Below are 7,751 nucleotides of genomic sequence, written 5' to 3' on the forward strand. Positions count from 1 at the left end.
TCTTAAGTGCTCAGTTTACGTAATAAGTTAATCACATGATGATAATAATAATAATTAAATAAAACCTCCCGACCCCCCCCCCCTCGTCCCAAAAAGAATTTCTCCTCGGATCTACGCAATTCACGTAGGTCGCCCTTTTTGACTTCAAAACGGCGAATTTCGCCGAAAGGTGAGAGATTTTCATGCCTGATAAATTAATATAGACCCTACCCACCGACGTCACAAAATCACGTGCTGGCTGTATGGTTCCGCCCCCTTGTCCGTCATTTTGTGTCTGTATTATCAATGGTCTCAATTGATCGAGCAATTTATAATGCATTTCATGGAAGACCCGGTGCTTTCGGATGCCGTAAACTCACTTGATGCGTTGCATAAAAGGCGTTATGTGGAAAAGCTTCAGTTTATCCATTCGCCAGATCCATATTTGAAGCCTAAATCGATGTTTTTCGACCCGCTGTCTCCGCCGTATTTGCCTGACATCTGCCAGCTACCCTGATATGTACAACTATCTTGTCCACACAAAATCAGCCTATTCTCACGAAAGTTTGAAAAACTTTAAGAGCTTGGAGGCCTATAAATACTTCGTTGCTGGTTCGGTGAAACAGGTCCTCGTCCACGAAAATTCGGCAGGAATGTATCTTGTGCTTGGAAAGGTGAGTTACGAAATTTTCAATTCAAAATCTTTTGTTATTGCTAACATCCACTGTCAAGTCTAATGTATTTCATGTCGTTTGTCAATGGAGTTAGGGCTTTTAATGTTTATATGGTTTAGCGATAGCACTCTCACTACATACATACGTGTATGTTGTCGGCGATTAGCCTAGCAATGATCTTAATTGTGGTTGTCAGCCCAAAACCCTCTAAATATATATTAAATGCATCTTACCAGATATAAAATGACTACTACATAATTTGTGGTAATCGTTTGGAGCCCAGTTTTCTCGTCAATTTGCAGCAGCCCATCTCGCTCTCTTCTCTCCGGGTCTCTCGGAATCCGGTAGAACTTCAAGTCTCCCCGTCTTCTCCGTCTATCTTCTCTGTTATTGCAACCGACCGCCACACACGCCTTCACCATTTTGATTATTAATGTTAACGAGCAGAAAAACACGTCGTAAATAGGAGGAATGTACGTAGCCGTAACAGGTAAACATGATGTGTTGACGGACAAGTGGGCGGCACCAGTCAGGAGGAAGGAGTTGTGACGTCACGTGGGTAGGGTCTATACCTGAGTTTAGCCTCATATGGTGTGATAAATAATCATGAGGCTCAAAGTACAACAAAACAAGTGGCTAACTTGCATAGCAAAAGTCAGCTAGCTAAAATGCTAACTTTATTTTTTAAAAGCTCTTAAATCGTTCAAATGCCAATTTACACAAAAAAACTGCAAAATAAGTTACGAAGTTACGAACTAAGTTACGAATGCATAAACAATCATATTAGCTCCAACAAAAACTTAAAACCAATGTTGGTCTCAACAGGGAGCAGCTGGATCCAGCCATGTTAGATGAGTTGTGTCATATTCACTGTTGCCACTAAAGGGCAGAGTATCCACCCAAATGTATGAAACAAAATGCAAACACTTTCTAAAGACACCATTACAACGCCACTCTAATTATACGAATACTCAATTCGATTCGAAGCTATTTAATAATCGAATTACTCAAGTCAATCGATTAATCGTTACAGAACTACAATGAACAAATACTGCTAAACCTAAGCTCACAATACCAATTTTCTCCAATTAGCGAAGCAAGTAACTGATTGAAGAAAATACCTGCAGGGACGGAGGCCTGAAGCGAGCGAAAGTGAAGGAGTCGTTCAAGGAGGAGCAACAGAAGCAGTACAGCCACATGGTGGTGGGAGACGACAGCAGCAGTAACAGCGACTGATCGCGGGGACCAATCGCCTTTACTTGAAACTTATTCCCTCACGATGTGGACCTGCTCCACACACTCGCAGGTGCAATAGTCAACTTTATGAGGAGATGGATGGCGAATGTGCTGCTATTTTTACATATATTTGCTTGCCATGATGTTAAATGTCATGGATTAAATATGTAGAAGATGATGGATACAAACACTGGATGCAGGATGATATTTATGTGCTGCTTGTTGTTGTTGACGTTGTTTTTTTTCCCTAGATAAAGTATATGATTTTGCCATGCTGTCGGTGTCCCAGATTTCTTATTGTATTGCCAGATTAGCATACTTTGTCAGAGTACCATACACATAGGCTGATATATCGCTTTTACACACATTAAATGTTGTTCAAAGCACTTTATAAAACTTACTGTATAATACTGTACATATTGAATTATAGATGTACTAGGGATGTCCCGATCCAGGTTTTTGCACTTCCGATCCGATACCGATACTGGCCGATACCGATACCAGCCTATCTGAGCATGTATTAAAGTTTAAAGTTATTTAGCCTCCTTACTTAGTTGTCAGACTCATGTTGAAAAGGGTTTTAGTACTCTTGATAACAACTAGCCAGCTGAATTAGGTGAGTTTGAATAACACACAATGATTGGTAACAAGAAACTGAACTGTTTATTCAGTGACAAACACAAAACATTATAAATAACAAACAGAAATGGCATAGTCAGTCAGTAATACATAATAATACATACATAATACATAATACATAATAATAAAACGTGCAAGTAATATTGTAAACTGTCAGTGGAAAATCCCACAAACCCCCCCAAGCTATTAGATGCTTTTAATGTTTCGTGCATTAGTTACAATAATTGTATAAAAAGCCTCTCAGGTTTAAATAAACGACTATTTCAGTATCAAGTTAACATTTTGAAACGGTAAATAAAATACTCAAGTCCCCATTCTGTATCAGCAGCTTTAAATTACATTCAATTAATTTAATTTTGCGAATCAACTGTTAAAGTTGTTAAAATTGCTCCCGTTATTCCATAATTTCCCTTCTGTCTACTTTTAACATGTGAAAGTTTTAAAACTGTTTTGAAGATAGATTCAAGTCAAGATTTTGCGGATTTAGGAGTATTTTAAATAGTTAATTACGTTCGCTTGAAAGGTTCACTACAACAGCCTACAAGGGAAGTCTCCTGCTTTAAGATGGCGGCTGTTTACTAACGCACGTAGTTTTTAATGCACGTGTTGCTAACGGTGTCGAGTCTGTCATTTTGCATCTAGTTCTACATACATATGATATCTATTAGACAAGCATGATGGACGGCATTGTGTCCCGAAGACTGCACTGTGTATTAGTTCCGCTTTACTTGACATATTTCAAAAATCGGAATTTGGATGTCTGTGAATTGTTCTCGAATCTTCCACGGCTGAATCGCTGAAGGACGTAATGACGCCTGGGCATGTTGTGCCGTGGTTCTAATGCTGCGTTCCAGAAAAGTGGGATGTCGGACTTTTCCGACTAGGAAAATATCATTGGAACGCCACTCTAACTGGGAGGTCCAAGTCGCAAAGTCGGAGAAAAAATAACTACCCCGACTTCCAAGTTGTTTCAATCTGACGTCACTGGACAAAATGGCGCTCAAGAAAACGTATTGAATGATAACACAATAATGAAGTAAATCAAGTTTATTTGAGATGCCATGTATTTTTTCTCATACAGTGAATTATCTTTGTTGTGCCATGTTTTTATAATGACGATCAGCAAAGGATGTAACTAAAAAAAGGCAGTTTACAGTGTGGGCAATAATGCAGCCGTCGTTTTTCCTCTACTATTTGATCGCTTATAGGAAGGCAGGTTCGCTGGAGGTCAAAATGTCTTTGGATGGCCAAAATAAAACACACCTCGTCGCGATCAGCCATCTTTGTTGTTTACATTTGCTTGGAACGCTTTGAGGTCGGAACTGGTACCATCCGAGTGGGATAAATCCGACTTCCCACTTCTCTGGAATGCAGCATAAAGGTGTTGGATGGTGCGCCTTTACTCACGAGAGATAATGGCTTGTCATCCATCATGAATTCTTCGGCAATGACTCTTGTTATTCCCTTGGCTTTGGGACTGTCGAGTGCCAGTTTGTCACGCATAGCAAAAGTTTCTGCCAGTGTTAGTTGCGTTGGTTCTATTAAAACTTCTTACAGCTTTACCACCACGCTTGACTTTATTGTGGCATATGTTGCACTCTGCCTCTTCGTCTTTGTCGTCCTTTAAGGTGAAATGATCCACACAGCTGACATTTTTACCGATAAAGTCTCTCGGTAAATTGGGAGACGGTAATGTAGTGTGTTGAAGGAGTGCCGTAAAATGCGGATCGGATTTTAGGGAAACCGAAGCAAAAACTGGAATGGATTATGTATATCGGTGTGCTGGAAAAACCGGACCGGATTTTCCAAAAAACTGGATCGGAAGTCTGGATCGGAATTTTTCCGTGTCGGCCGATCCGATACCGATCCGCATTTTTTTGCCCATATCGGCATCCGATCCAATCCAAATATCGGATCAGGACATCTCTAAGATGTACTGTAGTCATGTACTAACCACATACTGTATGGTATACACTGGGGGGAGGGGGCATTCCATTTGATGAGGACACCGATCCAATCCCGATCGTTTTAGTTTGAGTATCTGCCGATCCTGATATTTCCCGATCGATTGCTTTTTTTTTTTTTTTTTTTTTTTTGCTCCCGATTCAATTCCAATCATTCCCGATAATTTTTCCCGATCATATACAGTGGGGAGAACAAGTATTTGATACACTGCCAATGGATTTTCCCATTGGCAGTGTATCAAATACTTGTTCTCCTCACTGTCCATTTTGGAAATGCATTAAGAAAAAAATGAATAAAACTCGGACGAATATATACAGTTGTGGTCAAAAGTTTACATACACTTGTGAAGAACATAATGTCATGGCTCTCTTGAGTTTCCAGTTATTTCTACAACTCTGATTTTTCTCTGATAGAGTGATTGGAACAGATACTTTGTCACAAAAAACATTCATGAAGTTTGGTTCTTTTATGACTTTATTATGGGTGAACAGAAAAAAGTGATCAAATCTGCTGGGTCAAAAATACACATACAGCAGCGCTAATATTTGGTAACATGTCCCTTGGCCATTTTCACTTCAATTAGGCGCTTTTGGTAGCCATCCACAAGCTTCTGGCAAGCTTCTGGTTGAATCTTTGACCACTCCTCTTGACAGAATTGGTGCAGTTCAGTTAAATTTGATGGCTTTCTGACATGGACTTGTTTCTTCAGCATTATCCACAAGTTCTCAATGGGGTTTATGTCAGGACTTTGGGAAGGCCATTCGAAAACCTTAAATCTAGCCTGATTTAGCCATTCCATTACCACTTTTGATGTGTGTTTGGGGTCATTGTCCTGTTGGAACACCCAATAGTACCCAAGACTCAATCTTCGGGCTGATGACTTTAGGTTATCTTGAAGAATTTGAAGGTAATCCTCCTTCTTTATTATCCCATTTACTCTCTGTAAAGCACCAGTTCCATTGGCAGCAAAACAGCCCCACAGCATAATACTACCATCACCGTGCTTGACGATAGGCATGGTGGACTTGGGGTTAAAGGCCTCACCTTTTCTCCTCCAAACATATTGCTGGGCATTGTGGCCACAAAGCTCGATTTTTGTTTCGTCTGACCACAGAACTTTCCTCCAGAAGGTCTTATCTTTGTCCATGTGATCAGAAGCAAACTTCAGTCGAGCCTTAAGGTGCCGCTTTTGGAGCAAGGGCTTCCTTCTTGCACGGCAGCCTCTCAGTCCATGGAGATGCAAAACATGCTTGACTGTGGACACAAACCTGTGTTCCAGCAGCTTCTAATTCTTGGCAGATCTGCTTTTTGGTGATTCTCGGTTGAATCTTCACCCTCCTGACCAATTTTCTCTCAGCAGCAGGTGATAGCTTGCGTTTTCTTCCTGATCATGGCAGTGACAAAACAGTGCCATGCACTTTATACTTACAAACAATTGTTTGCACTGTTGCTCTTGGGACCTGCAGCTGCTTTGAAATGGCTCCAAGTGACTTTCCTGACTTGTTCAAGTCATTGATTTGCTTTTTCAGATCCATGCTGAGCTTTCCCATTGTAGCGTTTGTGGGCGTTTGCATCCAGTGAGCCCTATTTAAATGGCCTCAGAGAAGTCAAAATTGCTAATTCGTGTTGCTCTATGTATATTTTTGACCCAGCAGATTTAATATAATAAAGTAAATAAAATACATAATAAAGTCATAAAAGAACCAAACTTCACGAATATTTTTTGTGACAAAGAAGTATCTGTTCCAATCACTCTATCGGAGAAAAATCAGAGTTGTAGTAATAACTGGAAACTCCAGAGAGCCATGACATTATGTTCTTCACAAGTGTATGTAAACTTTTGACCACAACTGTACATTCAACATACAGTACATAAGTACTGTATTTGTTTATTATGACAATAAATCCTTAAAATGGCATTTACATTATTAACATTCTTTCTGTGAGAGGGATCCACGGATAGAAAGACTTGTAATTCTTAAAGGATAAATGTGACTTCGTATATTGTGACTAAATATTGCCATCTAGTGTATTTGTTGAGCTTTCAGTAAATGATACCGTAGCCATTTAACTGTTATGCCCAAATGCATGATGGGAAATGCAACCATGAATGTGCGTAGTGGTACCAATTGATATATCTTCTCTGCGTTGGGAAATAACATAGGGTGTTAAGAAAAAGATCAATTACTACCTTTGTTCCCCACATTGCTTCCTACGATATTTGTAATCGTAGGTAGAGGGATTGTAAGGCTTTAGCCAATTAAAAAAAGGCTCCAAAGGCTGCCAAAATTCACTCTACTCATTTCACGCTGCCTTTTAGCTCTTTATATAGGTAAAACGGCGCCATTACAGATTGACCGCGACAATGCGTGCGTGGGTCGTGCAGCGCATGCGTTAATTGCGTTAAATTTGATAACTCTACCTTAAGCCTAAACTAAACTCTGGATGAGTGTAACATATTAAGTCTGTAACGTTAAATACAATTAGAAAACGATATAATTAAAAAATATATATTAAAAAAAGGCATGTCCGATATTTTTTTTGCCGATTCCGATACTTTGAAAATGACGTGATTGGACCCGATCGATCGGGACGATCGGGGCATCTCTAATTTAAACCCTTGATGCCTATATTGTCGCGAAATAGTGACATTACAGAACAAAAGATTCAATGGCTTTTAACCATGCTACGGAATTTATTAGTTTATGTCATGATGATGATGATGAGTACCTCATTGACAGCAATAAACGTCGAATCCATCCATCCATAAATGGGGTGGCGTGGCTCAGTGGTAGAGTAGTTGTCCCCCAACCCAGGCAATGTAGTGTAAAGCGTTTTGAGCACCTTGAAATGTGGAAATTCCATACAAGTATAACACCATTCTATAGACCCTACTCACCTACGTCACAAAATGACGTGTTGCTGTATCTGGCCGCCATATTGTCCATCATTTTTTAGCCCTATTCTCAATGGTTTCAATTAGTCGTGCAATTTATAGAGCAATTCATGGAAGCCCCGGTGTTATCTGACGCTGTAAACTCACTTGATGCGTTGCATAAAAGGCGTTATGTGGAAAAGCTTCAGTTTATCCATTCGACCAGATCCATATTTGATGCCTAAATCGATGTTTTTCGACCCGCTGTCTCTGCCTGACATCTGCTACCCTGATATTTACAACTATCTTGTCCACACAAAATCAGCCTATTCTCACGAAAGTTTGAAAAACTTTAAGAGCTTGGAGGCTTATAAATACTTTGT

This window comes from Corythoichthys intestinalis, unplaced genomic scaffold, assembly GCF_030265065.1.
Source record: "Corythoichthys intestinalis isolate RoL2023-P3 unplaced genomic scaffold, ASM3026506v1 HiC_scaffold_28, whole genome shotgun sequence".
Lineage (NCBI taxonomy): Eukaryota > Metazoa > Chordata > Actinopteri > Syngnathiformes > Syngnathidae > Corythoichthys > Corythoichthys intestinalis.